Source organism: Panthera uncia, assembly GCF_023721935.1.
Source record: "Panthera uncia isolate 11264 chromosome C1 unlocalized genomic scaffold, Puncia_PCG_1.0 HiC_scaffold_3, whole genome shotgun sequence".
NCBI classification, from domain to species: Eukaryota; Metazoa; Chordata; class Mammalia; order Carnivora; family Felidae; genus Panthera; species Panthera uncia.
Window position 1 is genome coordinate 35,022,410 of NW_026057584.1, and position 19,703 is coordinate 35,042,112.

Genomic DNA, 19,703 nt, shown 5'->3' on the forward strand with positions numbered 1-19,703 from the left:
TCTCAAAGAACTTATAGCATAGTAGGTAACTATGATATGATAGCTCAGTACCTATCTTTATTTTTTATCTACTTTTAAAGAAATTTCCGATAAGGGAAATGGAACAGGTCTGGTCTACTGCAGATATGAGATATTAAGTAATGGCAACAGTTAAGTAGAAACAGGCTGCCATTTCTACCACAGCTTCCTGCCCTGGGATTGCTGGAAGATCTGTAAACAATAGGGACTGTTTCCCCAGTGATCCTGGCCAGTCCACTCAGGGACAGATGGACCAGACTGATCCCTCTGTTTAACTGCTGGCTTATCAGTTTACTCCCAAACCTTGAACCAACATCCACTGCTCACTAACCCTTTTCTAATGGTAGTTTCCCCCTCTCCCCTCCTGCTGAATAATCTTGGTTTTGCCTTTATTCCTCAACCACAGTCTCTTGATGGTCTCCCTCAACTGGGTAAACTGTGTGCAGATGACTAAATGGCTCTGTGTTGTTTTGGCTATCATAAAAAGGCATGGAATGCGAAGGCTGCAAAAAGATCACCGCTTGTATTGTTATGATTCTCCCTGAGCTACCACCTGTCTATAACCAAATTGCATGAAAACATTCTAATATTATACCAAAGCTGAGCCAGGATGGTTAGGTGAAAGGATGGGTATAGGAATGAGGGAAGAACTTTCTTGCCCATTTTTTCTGACCTCCTCTGCTCTCTTAACACACAGCATACGCATACATACTAGTGTTCCTCACAGCCCCACCCCCCTTATCTCTAATCTGTCATCACTCAAAGCACCTGCCATTTCCTTTTCATAGCTCAGCCAAAGGTGTGAATTCTGCAAAGGGGAGTGACAACAGTTTTGAGGGCTCTGCCATCTTCTCCACACATATATATGCATATATAAGAATGCAGATAACAGGGGTCCCAAATCACTGCTGTATAGTGAGCGAGAACAGAGCAGACCACCAGCTATTCAGGTAAGTTGCATTCAAGAATGAGTGGGTAGAAGCAGGGATTTAGCAAACAAACAGGGAATTTATTTAATCAATTGAAACTACAAGAGCAGATATCCAATCCTCCCCTTCACATAACTCTTAGCAGCTAAGAAATGAACGAACTTTTTTTTAATGTTTATTTTGAGAGAGAGAGAATGTGCGTGTGAGCAGGGGAGGGGCAGAAAGAGTGAGAGAGAGAGAGAGAGAGAGAGAGAGAATGAGAGAGAGGGAATCCCAAGCAGGCTCCATGCTTCATACCACAAACTATGAAATCATCACTTGAGCTGAAATCAAAAGTTGGACATTCACTGAGCCACCAGGCACCCCAGAAGTGAACAAACTTCTAAAATTGTGTTTTGAAAAAATTATTTAAATGATTTACTTTTCTGACTTTAGTTTACCCCACCCACTAAAAGGGAAGGTGCACCCAAATGCCTTGCAGCTTGCAGTTTCTATTTCGTGGTCCAGAAACACAGAAACATAGAGTAGCTGGAGTCTTGGCATTCATCTGACCCACTGTCTTACTTTATACTAGAGTGATCTGGGCTCAGAGCGAGTTGACTCAGTTGCCTAATGCCACAGCCAAAAGAAGGCACTAGGTCTCCTGACTTCCCAACAAGAATGCTTTTTACTAACCCTGGGGAATCCTGCAAAGGAGGCTTTATCTTCTCTGGAGAAAAGCTGGCTTGACTAAGCACAACTTTGGTGAAGGTTAACAAACAGGCATTGCAACCACATGGCTAATCCAACTTAATAGAAAGCTTCCCCAACACCTTTTGATTTGTCTGTTTGGAGAACTGACCTGACCAGCAGCGACTGAGCCAAAGCTGACAGGAAACTTCAGGGGGACCACAGCCAGCCCTTTTTTCTTCCAATAAGTCTCTGAATTGAATTTTTCCATGGCTGCTTTCCTCAGAGAGAAGGAAGACACGGACATACATTCTTTCCAACACTGAATCAGGGCCTTGGCATTAATCTCTTGTTTGATCAATTTCCTGTACATGTTCATCATTCGGACCTATAAAAGAAAAGGAGATTAAAATAGGGCAACAGGCATAGTCTCTTCCATTCACTGTCATCCTAGTCAAGCTCTGCTCATCCCATCAGGCTCAAACTGAGTTCCTCTTACTCCTTTCTGAAGCCCTTCCCCGCACATAATTTCTCCTCTACTTGGAGATTTTCTCAAATATGTTAGCACTTACATACCTTCTATGCTGCTCTGGTGTGAGTTCAAAGGAAGGTATCCTTTCCTTATATAACTCAGTACAGTCCAAGTACACAGGAGACTCCTAATTCTAGTTGCACTTGTGAATATCTATTGAAAGGTAATCCTGATTTTAACTTCCAGGATATGATCTACACAACTTGAATTATTCAGATGCTGTCACAAGATAAGACCACTCATTTCCAAAAAGGAAAGTAAGAAAGCTTGTTTATACATAACCAATAACTAAGATGAAGAACAAATTAAGATTCTATCTCAGGATGTCTGAGCCATGAGTAGAATTCTTTCTACATTCTCAGAATCAGTGACTAATGCCCCTAGCAGAGAACAAAAAATGCCAAGTACATCATACTCTCAGTTGAGAAAACTCTCAGCTGTTCTTGCCAGTGACCTCCCAAGCTGACAGGTGCCATTACAGACATACACTCTCCCGACACCCCTAAAGAAGTTCCCAGATCATTGTAAGAGAAATGTTAGAAATTAGTAAGCTGTACCATTTTGGGGAAGGCAGTGTTTTTAAGGGTGGCTGTTCTCTCCTCCAACTTCCCCAAGGATGGAGGGAGATCATTATCTAATTCTGCCTATGCCACCAGTGCAACAGAACATCTGGGATGGAGGCTGTGATGAGATGGCCAGAAGGGAAGGGCAGGGACCCCCACAAATTCAAGAAACATAAAAAAACTGGCTCCTGTCTATGGCCACAGATTCTAATATTGAATAGAAAGTCAGATGAACTTGGGGATGGGGCTTTCCAAGGTTTGTGGCAGCATGGGGCAAAGAGGCATCAGGAAATGCCACATAAGGTGCCAGCTGAGGGTCAGTTGGAGATTTAACGAACTCTCACAGGGAACTATTGATTTCTGAGAGAGCTAGCAGAAATGGAACCCTCAGAAACATACTTGAAAAGTGGCTACATCTAAGCAAGGAAAGGATGAGAGCTTGCTGGGAAGAGGCTGTCTCCTCTGGTCCTCCCTTCCCTCTCTGCCCCAACAGCACAGCAGAAGGCACAGAACAGGGAAGGGGTAAAAGAAAGCACACTGTATCTCCCCAGTCTAACTCTGCTCCAGGATTCTGAGTGGAAGAGGCAGAGGGAAGGGAACAGAAACTGGGACCCAGACTTTAAAAACGGAAAGGAATAGTAATTGAATGACTAAAACTTCATGACACCTGCCTGGGATGTTAAAGGAAGTAGGAAAAAGAAGGGTTTGACAGGACTTGTTGGCAGGAGTAATGTCCTTAACCAAAGGAGACTGCTCACTGAATGACCTGGAATCCAAAGCTCCCTCCTCAATATCCTCTGTCTCCAGGATTTTTAGGAAACAGCCTGAGAAAGACAAGGATCACTGAACTTTGGAGTCCTGGCTCTGTCTTAAGTAGTTAGCTGTGTTACTTCCGGCAAATCACTTAGCCCCTCTGAATCTCAAACTCCTCAACCTGAATGACACCCAATTATTCTCCTTGCTCTGGAGCTTGAGGTCTTGTGGAAGAGAGACTAGGTAGCATTACCTTCTCAGGAGCCAAACCACAGCTGGCTGCAACTTCAGTGATCCAGGACTCACTGATCAGCCGTGCCTGAGGAAAGCCAAAGCCACGCAGAAGTGTGTTGGATGGAAGGCTGGTTATGCTTTAGAGCTAATGCATTTTTTTTTTTTTTTAGGTTTCAGACATTTGCCAAAGACACTGAAGCATTCATAGGCTTTAAATACTGGGTCTACAGAATGTAATGAATAAAATATCCTGGAAAACATGAAAAAAGTGTTTTGGTATTTGGCCTAGTGCATTGGTTCTCAACCAGAGGCAATTTTGTCCTCTCTCTTCCCTGGTAACCTCTAGAGATACTTTTGGTTGTTAACACCAGAGGGTAGCTGTGCCACTGACATCTAGTGGGTAGAGGCCAAGAATACTGCTTAACATACCACAATGCACAGGACAGCCCCACAACAAAGAATTATCCCGTCCAGAATATCAATAGAGCTGTTGTTGAGGTCTAATGCTTGCATTTGGGAAAAGAAATCTAAGTATGGGAAAGATGGAGATAATACACAGACACAGATTTAGCAACTCTGGACTTATTCTGGGGGTGCCAGTAAGTAATATATGGCTATCCCTGGAATGTGGGTCTTTATTTATTTATTAAAATATTCCTTAACTATTAAACATTTTCTGAATTATATAATTTTATCTAAGACTTTCCAGAATGTAAACTTGCTTCTTAAAGCACTTACAAATAATAATTCATCCAGGGAGGCACCTCCATTGCTATAATACTCCATATCCAGGGCCAACATTCTGCCAACATTCATGAAGCCAGCCTAGGAAAAGAGAACTGACTTTTTTAAAAAATTGCTTTAATGTTTTTATTTATTTTTGAAACAGAGAGAGACAGAACACGAGCAGGGGAGGGGCAGAGAGAGGGAGACACAGAATCTGAAGCAGGCTCCAGGCTCTGAGTTGTCAGCACAGAGCCCGACGCAGGGCTCAAACTCATGGAGTGTGAGATCATGACCTAAGCTGAAGTCGGACGCTCAACTGACTGAGCCACCCAGGCTCCCCATAAGAGAGAACTGACCTTTAATACTAGTGCTGGGGACCATGTTTCTCTATATTTTATTTTGTCACTTGTGAATCCTTACATAGATAAAAAATTTCATGACACTGGGTTTGGCAATGATTTCTTGGATATGACACCAAAAGCACAGGCAACAAAAGAAAAAAAATAGATAAATTAGACTACATCAAAATTTAAAACTTCCATATATCAAAGGACACAATCAATAGAGTGAAAAGGCAGACCAGAGAATGGGAGAAAAATTTTCAAATCATATATCTAATAAAGCATTAATATCCAGCATGTATATGAATTCCTACAACTCAACAACAATAAAAAACTTGATTAAAAAGTGGATAAAGGATTTGAAGAAACATTTCTCCAAATATTCAAATATCCAAAAAGCACATGAAATGATGCTCAACATCACTAGTCTTTAGGGAAATGCAAATCAAAATCATAAGATACCACCTCACATCCAGTAGAATGGCTACTATAAAAAAAACCCACCAACAACCAACCAAGCAGTAACAGAAAGTAGTAAGTGTAGCTGAGTATATGGTGAAATTGGAACCATTGTGCACTACTGGTGGCAATGTGAAGGAGTGAAGCTGCTGTAGAAAACAGTATGGCAGTTCTCAAATAATTAAACATAGAAATATAATATGATGCAGCAATCCCATTTTTGGGTATTTAATCAAAAGCATAGAAAGCACAGTCTTTTATATTTTTTTATTTTTATTTTTAACGTTTATTCATTTTCGAGAGACAGAGACAGAGCGCAAGCAGGGGAAGGGAAGAGAGAGAGGGAGGCATCATAATCCGAAGCAGGCTCTGAGCTGTCAGCACAGAGCCCAACACAGGGCTCGAACTCACGGACCATGAGATCATGGTCTGAAGTCAGACCCTTAACTAACTGAGCCACCCAGGTGCCTTGAAAGCCCGGTCTTGAAGAGCTATTTGTACATCTATGTTCATAGCAACATTATTCACACACAATAGCCAAGGTGTGGAAGCAATCCAAGTGTCCATCAATGGATGAATGGATAAATAAAATGTGACACATACAATAGAATATTATTCAGCCTTAAAAAGGCAGGAAATTCTAACACATGCTATAATATGGATGAACTTTGAGGACATTATGTTAAGTGAAACAAGCCAGTCACAAAAGGATAAATACTGTTTGATTCCATTTCTTTCAGGTACCTAGTATAGTCAAATTCCTAGCAAGTAGGATGGTGGTTTCTACGGGGCCACTGGGGGAGGAAGAAATGGGGACATCTTGCTTAGTGGGTGCGGAGTTTCAGTTTTACAAGATGAAAAGAATTCCAGAGATGGCTGGCGGTGATGGTTGCACAACAAAGTGAATGTACTTAATGACACTGACCTGTACACTTAAACATGGCTAAGATAGCAAATTGTATGTTGTATGTATTTTGCTACAACTAAAAATAATAATCAAGGAAAAAAAGAAGGGTAGAGAAAGATATAAAAGCAAAACAAAGACTCCTCCTATGCAATTCATGACTACTGTTCAACCAGTCCTTTTCTTTCCTCCTAATGCGAATCAACTGCATACTTCTTAACCTCCTATTCCTGCCCCAACTCCTTGAATTCTGGCTCCACATTTCTACCTGAACCTTCTCCCCTGAAGCCACCTAACCTAATCTCCAAATCTGGTGACCTGCTCATAATGGATTCAGCACATGTTTCTCACAAGGCCCAATTCGACAAAAACTCTCAGCAGCATTTAGTGCTGCTGGAGGTCTTTTACATAAAAATCTTTGTTATTAATATGTACCCAGGTGTGCCTGGGAGTCCGACTTTTGATTTCTGTTCAGGTCATGATCTTGTGGTTTGTGAGTTTGAGCCCTGTGTCAGGCTCCACTCCTTCAGCTTGGGATTGTCTCTCTCCCTGTCTCTGTGCCCCTCCCCTGTCCATGTGCTCTCTCTTTCTCTCTCTTAAAAATAAATAAACATTAAAAAAAAAAACTACATGTCCAATATCCCTGCTTTCTATCTGAATTCTGCTTCAATATCTCTGAACTTATTAGAGTTCACTTTGTGATTTCTGTTGAAAAGAACCAAATTCAAACCGAAGTAGTAGTCAAGGGCAAAGTCTATGAATTCCAGCAGTTTAATTTTGGGTCCCGGCTCTGCCACTTAACTAGCCCTGTGATGCTAGCTAGGCTACCTATAGAATCTGTCTGTGAAATGGCAATAAATAAGGTAATGCATGGAAAAATTATAGGTGAGTGACTGAAACACAGCAAATGTTCTAAATACAAATTATTAATATTACTATTATAGGTGTCATTGATATCATCTCCTGTCCTCACTCTATATTAGAAAACATTATTTTCTCATAATTATCATCACCACTATGCTTTTGGCCTCTATAACTATAACCAGCCCATTTAATAAAGTTCCATATTGGTGCAAGACATTTGTACTTAAATGTTCTGTATTTATATGAACAAGCTCATCATTGTTCCTCCAGATTGGTTCCTCCTTCCAACCTCGCTTTTTCTGCTAGAAACTTCCGAGTCACGTTTGTGGTTTTATTCTCCCCTGTATTTTGCCAAGTTTGTCACCAACTCCATTTTATTTTATACTACAGTGGCTCTTGGACTCACTTCTTCTATATCTTACTATCACAGCTCAGACCCCAACTACTTCATGTCTGAACGCATCAGCTGCCTTCTGATGGTCAGTCTGCCTCCATCCTCTCTCCTCCCCAGGCCATCCTGCCCAGTGCTATCCTATTACCCTCCCCAATGCACCTATGTTTGGTTATGACACGACTGATCAAAGATCTACACCGTCTTACTCCTTCTTGTAAGATCAAGTTTCAACTTGAAACTCTAGGCTCCTCTCTGTCTGGCATCACTTAACCTAACCAATCTTATTTTCCACTACTTTTCAGTAATCATCGTGTGTTCTAATTCCCCCTCTCTCCTCATGGCCACCCGTATCAATCATGCTATGTTTATCCCACCTCTGCATTTTTGCTTTTGCTATTCCCATCACCCTTATGCCTTATTTCTGCCCATCTATTCTTTTTTAATTATTTTTAAATAGATTTTTTAAGTGTATTTATTTATTTTGAGAGAGAGTGAGCATGGAAGGGGCAGAGAGAGGAGAGAGAGAAAATCCCAAGCAGGCTCCATGTTGTCAGCACAGAGCCCAGGGTAGGGCTCAGACTCACGAACCATAACATCATGATATGAGCCAAGGTGGATGCTTAACTGACTGAGCCACCCAGGCACCCCTTCTGCCCATCTATTCTTGAAGGCCATTTATGTTTCACCTTATCTAAGATGCCTCCTGTACATACTGTAACTCATGTTCATCTCTCCTCATAGTTTTACTATGTGTATCTCATCTTTTAACCTGAGATTAGTATGTTTTCATAATGACTTCATATATGTAAGTTTTATTTCCCCCTCAACCTCCAAAATGTAATCTCTGTCAGAACAAAGTTCACTCTAATAAATTGTTGTTAAACTACACCAAATTCAAAATAGAGAGTGAGTGTGAGTTGAAATAAATACATCCATTATCTCCTAAAAATATGTACGTAGGTACACCAGTTGTGGTGGAGATGATGCTGTGTTCAACAAATGCTATTGTCTTTTATCCTGGGCACACAGAATCTGACTACACTGCCCAGCTACCCTTGTAGTTAGGTGGCAAAGTTCTGGCTAATAACATGAATAGAAGCAAGGTCCACACTTACACACCAGGTGCCTAAAACACCTCCCACATAACAGTCCAAGTTCTCCCTCTCCCCTTGTGTTCTGCCCTCTTCAGAAGACCCAGTGGAGGACTTAGAATCCTCTCTGAGTGCTATGAAATAGAACTTTCTGTGATGATAGCAATGTTCTATATCTACATGTTCAATACGGCAGTCACTGGCCACATGTAGTTATTGAGCACTTGAAATATAGCTAATGCCACTGTGGAACTGAATTTTTTGTTTTATTTAATTTAGTTAATTTAAATTTACACTTAAATAGCCATATGAGCCCTGTGACCTCCATATTTGACAATTCAGTCTGAGGGGATGATGGTGGTGCTACGTTTAAGTCCCTGAATGATTTTTCGGAGCAGAGTCCTCTCCTCTTCTCTTCCCTGTAACCCCTACTGATTATACTGGGCTGTTACTTGACGAAGAAATCACACAATACAGGGTTAAGCCCCAGAAATTTTTTGTTGTTTGTTATGGCAGTTAACCCACTCTAACAAGTTAAATTATTTCTTAGAAAGCAAAAGAATAATTATTTTCTGCTATAGAAATTTTTCTAAGAATTTCTGAGACAATTTTACAAAAATACCCTTGATATCCTGAAAAATGAGGAACCTGTTGGCAAATAATTGCAATTTCACAGAACCCTATTGGGAATTATCCTATTTTAAAGTATGTGGAAGTAGTACAGTTATCAGATCTACTTTCATAGATGTATATATACTTACGTATTTTCCAGTTACTCTTCTGTACCAGCCAATACCAGTTAGTATTTTTTTACGTACTGAAAAGTATGTAGCTCAAAGCACATCTTTGAGCAAAGCAGATGTGAACCAGCTAGTAATCATTCAGCACAAGGAATGGGAAGTTAAATAAAAGCACGGTTTGTTGATTTGCTCATTGTTAGTCCCCTTTGAGACTAACCAAGTGCTACCCTTTGCCAAGTGCTACCCTTTGCAATTATGCCATGTTACCTTTATAACATAAATATTTTCCATCCCCGCTTTTCTTCTACTCACTTTGTACTTTCCAAGGTAAGGGTGGTGGCCTCCAGTTATTAACATGTCTTCTCGCTCCACAATGCAATCGACGGCATGACCATGTCTAAAGCAGAAAAAAAGAAAGAGTGGTAAACTTTTTACCAAGCAGGTACCATCTGGGGATTATATAACTCTCAGTGAGAGCTGGAGTGACATCCACACACATTACAGAACAATAGAACTACTGAACCCAGGCTGTCCTGATCTCAGGCATGCACTGTGGCCTCCCCTCCTCTTAGGTCAGGGCACAATGCCTGGCGTTCATTACTTATGTGGGGGAGGGTCTTGGGTGCCAGAGACTTTAGGGTTTTGCTTGGGAGTACTTCCCGTGGTTATCACAATGGAAATCTGCTATAGGCAAGTGGTCCCAAGCCACATTATAGGCTGGTAACAAATGGAGGAACTAGGGTGATGTCTGATTACCAAGTGCTCTCTGAAAGGACAGGTTGGGAATCAAGGTCCTTTTGCTTCATGGGATACAAGAACTGACTCATATTATTCAGCAAAGAAATTAAGACTTCTACACGTGCCTGCTCCAAAGACTATTTCCTATGGTAATGTTTTCAGATCTTTAAAGGAAAATGGTAATATAAATAAAGGTAAGCATAACAAAAGCAAAGTCTTCATTTAAATCAAGAAAATATATGTATAAGTACATATATTTATATATTTAATATATATCATATATAATATACAAACTATTATAGAGAAATACATGTAAAAGATCATAAATATGTATATATATATAGTGCATATATAATACATATATAAAAGATTGAACTTTTTTCAAAAGGTTAAATTGATCTATATATACATACAGGTGCTAAGGACAAGTAACCACCATCCATTTAGGACTTGTTTTTGTCTATTCCTCAGGTATTTTTACTCTGGCTTTCATTCTTTTCAGTAACTGATTCTCATTTCAGTTCTTAGTATCTGGTATGACATATTAGATTAAAAAGTTGTAATAAGCTGGCAGCCGTATGTATTTGTGTATTATTTGTGATTTTAAATAATCTTGACCCAAATTCTTCCTCCTTAACCCCAACATTGAGAATGTACAGCATGACTTCCTTTTATTTTTTGTCTACTTAGCAGATTTTTTCCACTTACTTGTTGGCAGCAAATGTGGTGATGGCTGCCATGATGCCGGTTTTATTGGTCTTCCCCTCAAACATCCCACCACCACGCTTTGCATGACACACAACCTTGTTAGCTGGGAGCTTCAAGGTCACAGCAACTATGTCCTGTGAATGATAACAGTTCCCATTAATCTGATGCACCTGCAGCAAGGGAGACAGGCAGCCTTAACATGTTTTGATTCCAAAATGTTGTACACATTACAGAAACTGTGTGGTTACACTAAATAATGGGATAATTTCCAATAACCTAAGCATACATCCACAACTGATCTCAGTAGTATTTATCTATCATTAATATTAAGCAGTCCCTTCAATAGAAATGTGATATTTTTGTGTCAATAAATTTTTTTCATTTTATTTTTAATTTTTAAAAATTTACATCCAAATTAGTTAGCATATAGTGCAACGATGATTTCAGGAGTTGATTCCTTAGTGCCCCTTACCCATTTAGCCCATCCCCCCTCCCACGACCCCTCCTGTAACCCTCAGTTTGTTCTCCATATTTATGAGTCTCTTCTGTTTTGTCCCCCTCCCTGTTTTTATATTATTTTTGTTTCCCTTCCCTTATGTTCATCTGTTTTGTCTCTTAAAGTCCTCATATAAGTGAAGTCATATGATTTTTGTCCTTCTCTGACTAATTTCACTTAGCATAATACTCTCCAGTTCCATCCACGTAGCTGCAAATGGCAAGATTTCATTCTTTTTGATTGCCGAGTAATACTCCATTGTATATATATCCCACATCTTCTTTATCCATTCATCCATCCATGGACATTTGGGCTCTTTCCATACTTTGGCTATTGTTGATAGTGCCGCTATAAACACGGAGGTGCATGTGTCCTTTCGAAACAGCACACCTCTATCCCGTGGATAAATGCCTAGTAGTGCAATTGCTGGGTCATAGGGTAGTTCTATTTTTAATTTTTTGAGGAACCTCCATACTGTTTTCAAGAGTGGCTGCACCAGCTTGCATTCCTACCAGCAGTGCGAAAGGGTTCCCCTTTCTCCGCATCCTCACCAACATCTGTTGTTGCCTGACTTGTTAATGTTGGCCATTCTGACTGGTGTGAGGTGGTATATTACTGTGGTTTTGATTTGTATTGCCCTGATGATGAGTGATGTTGAGCATTTTTTCATGTGTTGGTTGGCCATCTGGATGTCTTCTTTGGAGAAGGGTCTATTCGTGTCTTTTGCCCATTTCTTCACTGGATTGTTTTTTGGGTGTTGAGTTTGATAAGTTCTTTATAGATTTTGGATACTAACCCTTTATCTGACATGTCGTTTGCAAATATCTTCTCCCATTCCATCAGTTGCCTTTTAGTTTTGCTGATTGTTTCCTTCTCTGGGCAGAAGCTTTTTATTTTGGTGAGTTCATTTTTGCTTTTGTTTCCCTTGCCTCCAGAGACGTGTTGAGTAAGAAGTTGCTGCGGCCAAGATCAAAGAGGCTTTTGCCTGCCTTCTCCTCAAGGATTTTAATGGCTTCCTGTCTTACAGTTAGGTCTTTCATCCATTTTGAGTTTATTTTTGTGTATGGTGTAAGAAAGTGGTCCAGGTTCATTCTTCTGCATGTCGTTGTCCAGTTCTCCCAGCACCACTTGCTGAAGAGGCTGTCTTTATTTCATTGGATATTCTTTCCTGCTTTGTCAAAGATTAGTTGGCCATACATTTGTGGGTCCATTTCTGGGTTCTCTATTCTGTTCCATCGATCTGAGTGTCTCTTTTTGTGCCAGTACCATACTGTCTTGATGATTACAGTTTTGTAGTATAGCTTGAAATCCGGGATTGTGATGCCTCCTGCTTTGGTTTTTTTTCAAGATTGCTTTGGCTATTTGGGGTCTTTTCTGGTTCCATACAAATTTTAGGATTATTTGTTCTGGCTCTGTGAAGAATGCTGGTGTTATTTTGATAGGGATTGCATTGAATATGTGGATTGCTTTGGGGAGTATTGACATTTTAACAATATTTGTTCTTCCTATCCAGGAGCATGAAATCTTTTTCCATTTTTTTGTCTCGTCTTCAATTTCTTTCATAAGCTTTCTATAGTTTTCAGTGTATAGATTTTTCACCTCTTTGGTTGGATTTATTCCTAGGTATTTTACAGGTTTTGGTGCAATTATAAATGGGATCGATTCCTTGATTTCTCTTTCTGTCGCTTCATTGTTGGTGTATAGGAATGCAACCGATTTCTGTGCATTGATTTTATAATCCTGCAACTTAGCTGAATTCATGAATCAATTCTAGCAGTTTTTGGTGGAATTTTTTGGGTTTTCCATATAGAGTATCATGTCATCATGCGAAGAGTGAAAGTTTGATCTCCTCCTGGCTGATTTGGATGCCTTTTATTTCTCTGTGTTGTCTGATTGCAGAGGCTAAGACTTCCAATACTATGTTGAATAACAGTGGTGAGAGTGGACATCCCTGTCTTGTTCCTGACCTTAGGGGGAAAGCTCTCAGTTTTTCCCCATGGAGGATGAGATTAGCATTGGGTCATTCATATATGGCTTTTATAATCTCAAGGTATGCTCCTTCTATCCCTACTTTCTTGAGGGTTTTTATCAAGAAAGGATGCTGTATTTTGTCAAATGCTTTCTCTGCATCTATTGGGAGGATCAGATGGTTATTGTCCTTTCTTTTATTGATGTGATGAATCACGTTAATTGTTTTGTGGATATTGAACCAGCCCTGCATCCCAGGTATAAATCCCACTTGGTTGTGGTGAATAATTTTTTTAATGTATTGTTGGAGCTGGTTGGCTAATATCTTGTTGAGGATTTTTGCATCCATTTTCATCAGGGAAATTGGTCTATAGTTCTTTTTAGTGGGGTCTCTGTCTGGTTTTAGAATCAAGGTAATGCTGGCTTCATAGAAAGAGTTTGGAAGTTTTCCTTCCATTTCTATTTTTTTGGAACACCTTCAAGAGAATAGGTGTTCACTCTTCCTTAAATGTTTGGTCGAATTCCCCTGGAAAGCCATCTGGCCCTGGACTCCTGTTTTTTGGCAGATTTTTGATTACTAACTCGATTTCCTTACTGGTTATGGGTCTGTTCAAATTTTCTATTTCTTCATGTTTCAGTTTTGGTAGTGTATATGTTTCTAGGAATTTGTCCATTTCTTCCAGATTACCCATTTTATTGGCATAGAATTGTTCAATATTCTCTTATTGTTGTTTTTATTTCTGCTGTGTTGGTTGTGATCTCTCCTCTTTCATTCTTGATTTTATTTATTTGGGTCCTTTCCTTTTTCTTCTTGATCAAACTGGCTAGTGGTTTCCCAATTTTGTTAATTCTTTCAAAGAACCAGCTTCTGATCTGTTCTACTGTTTTTTGGGGTTTTTTTTTTGTTTGTTTGTTTAGATAGCATTAATTTCTGCTCTAATCTTTGTTATTTCCTGTCCTCTGCTGGTTTTGGGTTTTATTTGCTGTTCTTCTTCCAGCTCCTTAAGTTGTAAGGTTAGGTTGTGTATCTGAGATCTTTCTTCCTTCTTTAGGAAGGCCTGGATTGCTATATACTTTCCTCTGATGACTGCCTTTTCTGTGTCCCAGAGGTTTTGGGTTGTGGTGTTATCATTTTCATTGACTTCCATATACTTTTTAATTTCTTCTTTAACTTCTTGGTTAGCCCATTCATTCTTTAGTAGGATGTTCTTCAGTCTCCAAGTATTTGTTACCTTTCTAAATTTTTTCTTGTGGTTGATTTTGAGTTTCACAGCGTTGTGGTCTGAAAATATGCACGGTATGATCTCTATCTTTTTGTACTTACTTAGGGCTGATTTGTGTCCCAGTATATGGTCCATTCTGGAGAAGGTTCCATGTGCACTGGAGAAGAATGTATATTCTGCTGCTTTAGGATAAAATGTTCTGAATATATCCGTTAAGTCCATCTGGTCCAGTGTGTCATTCAAAGCCATTGTTTCCTTGTTGATTTTTTGATTAGATGATCTGTCCATTGCTGTGAGTGGGGTATTGAAGTCTCCTACTATTATGGTGTTACTATCGATGAGTTTCTTTATGTTTGTGATTAATTGATTTACATATTTGGGTGCTGCCACATTTGGCGCATAAATGTTTACAATTGTTAGGTCTTCTTGGTGGTTAGACCCCTTGATTATGATATAATGCCCTTCTACAGCTCTTGATACAGTATTTATTTTAAAGTCTAGATTGTCTGATATAAGTATGGCTACTCCGGCTTTCTTTTGTTGATTGTGTCAATAAATTTTTGAAAATTTTCCCCATGAACCATACCCAAAGTATCCTTTACCTACTAAACGCATGGGATAGGTTTCCTGAAGCAGCAAGATTTCATGCCCTTGCAAACCTCTCTCAGCCTGGTTCTTTTCCCCACATTCTGCTTTCTCCACTGGACACATTTCTCAACTCCCATTTGTATTATTGCTAAAGTTGGCCAGTGGGTCTTCCCTGGATGCAGGTCTTGCTCTACCTTGCCATCCTAACGTTTGGAGGTCTTTTAATAGTAACAACTCATGTTTGTATATGAGGAGCCAAGAAGGATGAAGTGATGGGCCCAATATCACACAGGGAGTGAGGAGCAGACAGGACTGGAGTGGGGCTCACTTGACCCTTCTTAATGTTCTAGCTTCTAAAAGGCCTCTTTCCCCACATTCCCACATGCCCACCTGCTCTGGTAATAACACTGGTGCGTATGACCTACTAAGTCAACCCTTTTGCTTTGTTCCCCTTGCTTTTACCCTGATACTTAAACCAGCCACTCCTAAATGCATCCTTTATTCCAGCTTGGGCAGTCTTTATGCCATTCTTCCTTTCTTACATGCATGCTGCCTGATATATAAGACACAGGCAATACATGTTTACAGAAGGAATGAGTGAGTGAGTGGCATTTTATTTTGGTGTAGAATTGCCTAGAATTGGCCTCTTTTTTCACCATCTAGACAAACCTCATTCTCACTGCAGATCCAAACTTAAGACTTCATCTTCATGGACTTTCTGGATGATTCTAGCTCTCAGCAAACACTCTATTCTTTTAATTCTTCCTTCTGTGTAAACTCTGACTTAGATGATTTAGTACTCAGTTGCATTCTGTCCAATACCATTTCCTAACTGCTTCATGTGAGTTAGGTACTTATAAGCTTTAGAGGGCAGGCCTTCCTCTTTTCTCTTTTGTATTCTTACCAATGCCAAGAGTATAGCAAAAGAGACCTACTGCCTCCATAACTGGTTCTGGAGTTACAGTTCCATAAACAAAAAGCCCAGACTTTCATAATACTCTCTTAAAAGCTTTGAAATGATGCAGCTATTGATACCCAAATGGACAGGGCTGTTAGTATTCCAAATTCTTTCAGTTCCTTAAGACTTTTTTGGGGTCTCTAATTGCTCAGGTGTATTTAGCCAGCAGAAACCTTTAACCACATCCCTTCCACAACGGCCCCATTATTACCTGTATGTATTTCAGAAACTGTGGAAACACAGACATCAATTTCTTGATCCTCTCTTTTGGGAACAACAAGCATGCTTTGGGATTCCATATAAAAGTGTCCTTGACGTCCCATACGTATTTCACCTGTTATAGGAAAGTACACCCCAGTCAAGAAGGCTTTCAGCTAGAACAGGTAGCATTCCCTAGTTGTTATTCCATTATGGAGAAACAGCAGGCTACACAGTTAAGGGTCATAAACAAACACTTAGCTTCATTATATCTGCAGATTTTAAGTACGGTTCTATAAGGGTATCTGTTAGGTCTGCCAATACGGCAGGTCACAGAGCCCTAGAAAAAGGTGTGTGACATTCTAGAGTCAGTCAAAATGTGATGGCAAGGAGATTTCTGGTCCAAGATGAGATGGACTAGATGCACTTCTCTTGGTTCTTTGTCCTAAGTACAGCTAACAGCCTTCTTTATTTATATATAAAAGAAATAGAGAAGAAGACTCTAAAATGTAGAGAGAAGAAGGCAGACCCTTAGGAACTCTGGGACCCAAGGAAAGACACATGGTGAGTTCAGTGAGTTCATGTTCTTTGTTGTTGTTGTTTGCTTCATATATCACAGAGTTGGTGCCAGAGAAGCCAGCAATCCCAAAATTTCAATATGAAATGACAGAAAGAAAAGCCCCAAGAAAAGCCTACTTTCTCCAGCCAAAGGACCAAGAGATGGGAAACCTAGCAAGAAAACTTTTATATAATAACCATTCTACTCTAGCAAAACACTACAGAAAAAAAAAAAAAAAAAAACCGTGACCCCATCCCTATCTGAAAAAGTTGAATGCAAAATCTAGACATCCACCCTTGTCAGGCTGTAATGGGATGCCCCAAACCCTGTGCTGTGGTGGTGTTGGTGGAGACCATATGAGGAATCAGGACTTCCACCCTTCACCCAGCAATAACAGGGCAACCCCCTTTTTCCTACCAACACAGGGTCAGAGGTGTTCTGTAAAATAGAAGATTCACATAAGATCCAGAGTCTTACAACATAATACTCAAGTGTCCAGAATACAATTGAAAATCATTTATTATACCAAGAACTCAACTTGAATGAGAAAAGACAATCAAGTGATGCCAACACTGAGATGACACAGATGTTAGAATAATCTGACAAGGATTTTAAAGCAGTCGTAATGAAAATGCTTCAGTGAGCATTTACATAAACACTTAAAACAAATGGGAAAATGGAAAATTTCAGCAAAGAGAAGATATAAAAAGGGCCAAATGGAAATTTTAGAGCTAAGAAATACAACAACCCAAATTTAGGAGGCTCAATGGAAAAGCTCAACAACAGAATAGAAACAACAGAGCAAATAATCGGTGACCAAGAATATAGAATACAAGAAACTGCCTACCCTGAACATCAGAAAGAAAACAGACTGAAACTATAATGAGCAGAGCTTCAGGAACATGTATAACTATAATAAAAGATTGAACATTTGGGTCACTGACGTCAAATATTTGAAGAAATAATAGTTGAAAATGTCCTAAACTTGGCAAAAGGCACAAACCTATAGATTCAAGAAGCTGAGCGAATATTTTAAAATATGATAAATCCAAAGAAATCCATGCTGAGATACATCAGAGTCAAACTTCTGAAAAGTAAAAACAAGAAAATATCTTGAAAGCAGACAGAGAAAAACAGTATCTTATCTATAGGAGAAAATACTTCAAAAGGCAGATTTCTCATTAGAGACCATGGAGGCCAGTGGAAATGGTACATCTTTCTTCAACTGCTAAAAGACCTGTAAACTCAGAAATCTATACCTAGTGAAAATATTGTTCAAGAATGAAAAAGAAATCAAGACATTCTTAGATGAAGGAAAATTAATTTGTCTTAAACAGACATGTCCTAATAACGGCTAAGAACAGTTTTTGAAACAGACAAAAATGATTTAAAAAAATTTGTTAATGTTTATTTATTTTTGAGAGAGAGAGACACAGAGTGAGAGTGGGGGAGGGACAGAGAGAGAGGGAGACACAGAATCTGAAGCAGGCTCCAGGTTCTGAGCTGTCAGCACAGAGCCCAATGTAGGGCTCGAACTCACAAATGGTGAGATAAGACCTGAGCTGAAGTTGGACACTTAACTGACTGAGCCACCCAGGTGCCCCAAGAAGTGATTTTTTTTTTTTAAGGAATCTTGGAACATCAGGAAGGAGGGAGAACAATGGAAAGACAACAAATACAGGTAAACACAATTAGCTTTCTTCTCCTCTTGAATTTTATAAATTGCATTTGAAGCAAAATTATAACCTTGCTTTATGTGGTACTCAATGGATAAAGAGGAAATTTCTTAAGACTATTATAAATGAGAGTAAAATGATGTTATGAAATGTTAAGATTTTTAGATGTAAACTGATAAACTGTTGCTGCCAGATATAATGTTTCATATATACATATGTGTACGTAAAATTTACACCTAGAACTACCACCAAGAAAACTAGACAAAAAGATCAGATATATCAAATTGGAAGATGGGAGAAAAAAATTAAACAGAGAAAAAACCAGAATATATTAATGACTAGCCGTTATGTTAGGTAGAAGGCAGAACTTTAACAAATTAAAAATTTATCTAATAACAGTGATTTGCAAATTGTTTAAGGGAGATTCCCAAGGAAATCTTTTGTATTGGAGTCTGGATTTCCTATTTTACCCCAAATCTAAGTAAAGAAAAAATATAGAAAAATGAGATTATGTTTTATTTATAAAACATAAAGATTAAAACGTCAAAAACTCAAATCTCAATTTTATTAAAGCTTTTATCAAAGACTGTACATTGAAAAATCCAGTCAGTGGGCTCAAATTCTTGCAATATTAGAGTCCTGACCTATCCACTCAGAATTTGTTTTGTTGAATACCTACTTCACTTAAAAAATAAAAAGCTAGGGGTGCCTGGGTGGCTCATTTGGTTAAACGTCTGACTTTGGCTCAGGTCATGATCTTGCAGTTTGAGAGTTCAAGCCCCTCATCGCGCTCTGCTGTCAGCATGGAGCCTGCTTCAGATCCTCTGTTTCTTTCTCTCTCTCTCCCTCCCGCTTGTACACTCGTGCTCATACACTCTCTCTCTCATGTGCGCGCTCTCCGTTTCGCTCTCTCAAAAATAAAATAAACGTTAAAAAAATAAAAACTAAAAAGTATTGGACAGAGCTGTTTCTGCTACACCTGTAAAGCAGAAAAGTTTTAGAATACTGTTACATTCACCACTCACCCTGCAGCCCTCCTCCCATGGTGCCCTCCCTCTCTGCCTCCCTAGGTGTTTTTCTCAACTAATTTGATCAACTAATCCCCAACATAAAATGTTATCCCACTATGGGTTTAGGAGGGATTCCTCCAGGAATATTTCCATTTTAATAAGAGGCCCTTAAAGACTGAAAAGCCATTTGGATATGAAGGAGTCTATCTGTATTATGCCCAGTAGGACAGGATGTAGGGAAGATAATCTAGGTTTCAGAGCTCCCAGATCTCTTGCAAATCCTATTGTACAGATTGTCTTCTGTGCTCTCCAGTGGAAAGCCCATCCCAGCTAATGGAATTTTAGAGGGAAATAAGAAGTGGCA

The 19,703-nt window shown here is 39.3% G+C and overlaps 1 pseudogene; it reads right to left on the minus strand.

The window, feature by feature from the left end:
- Window positions 1-19,703, minus strand: part of LOC125911374 (aldehyde oxidase-like) — a 72,424-nt pseudogene that overhangs the window by 21,135 nt on the left and 31,586 nt on the right.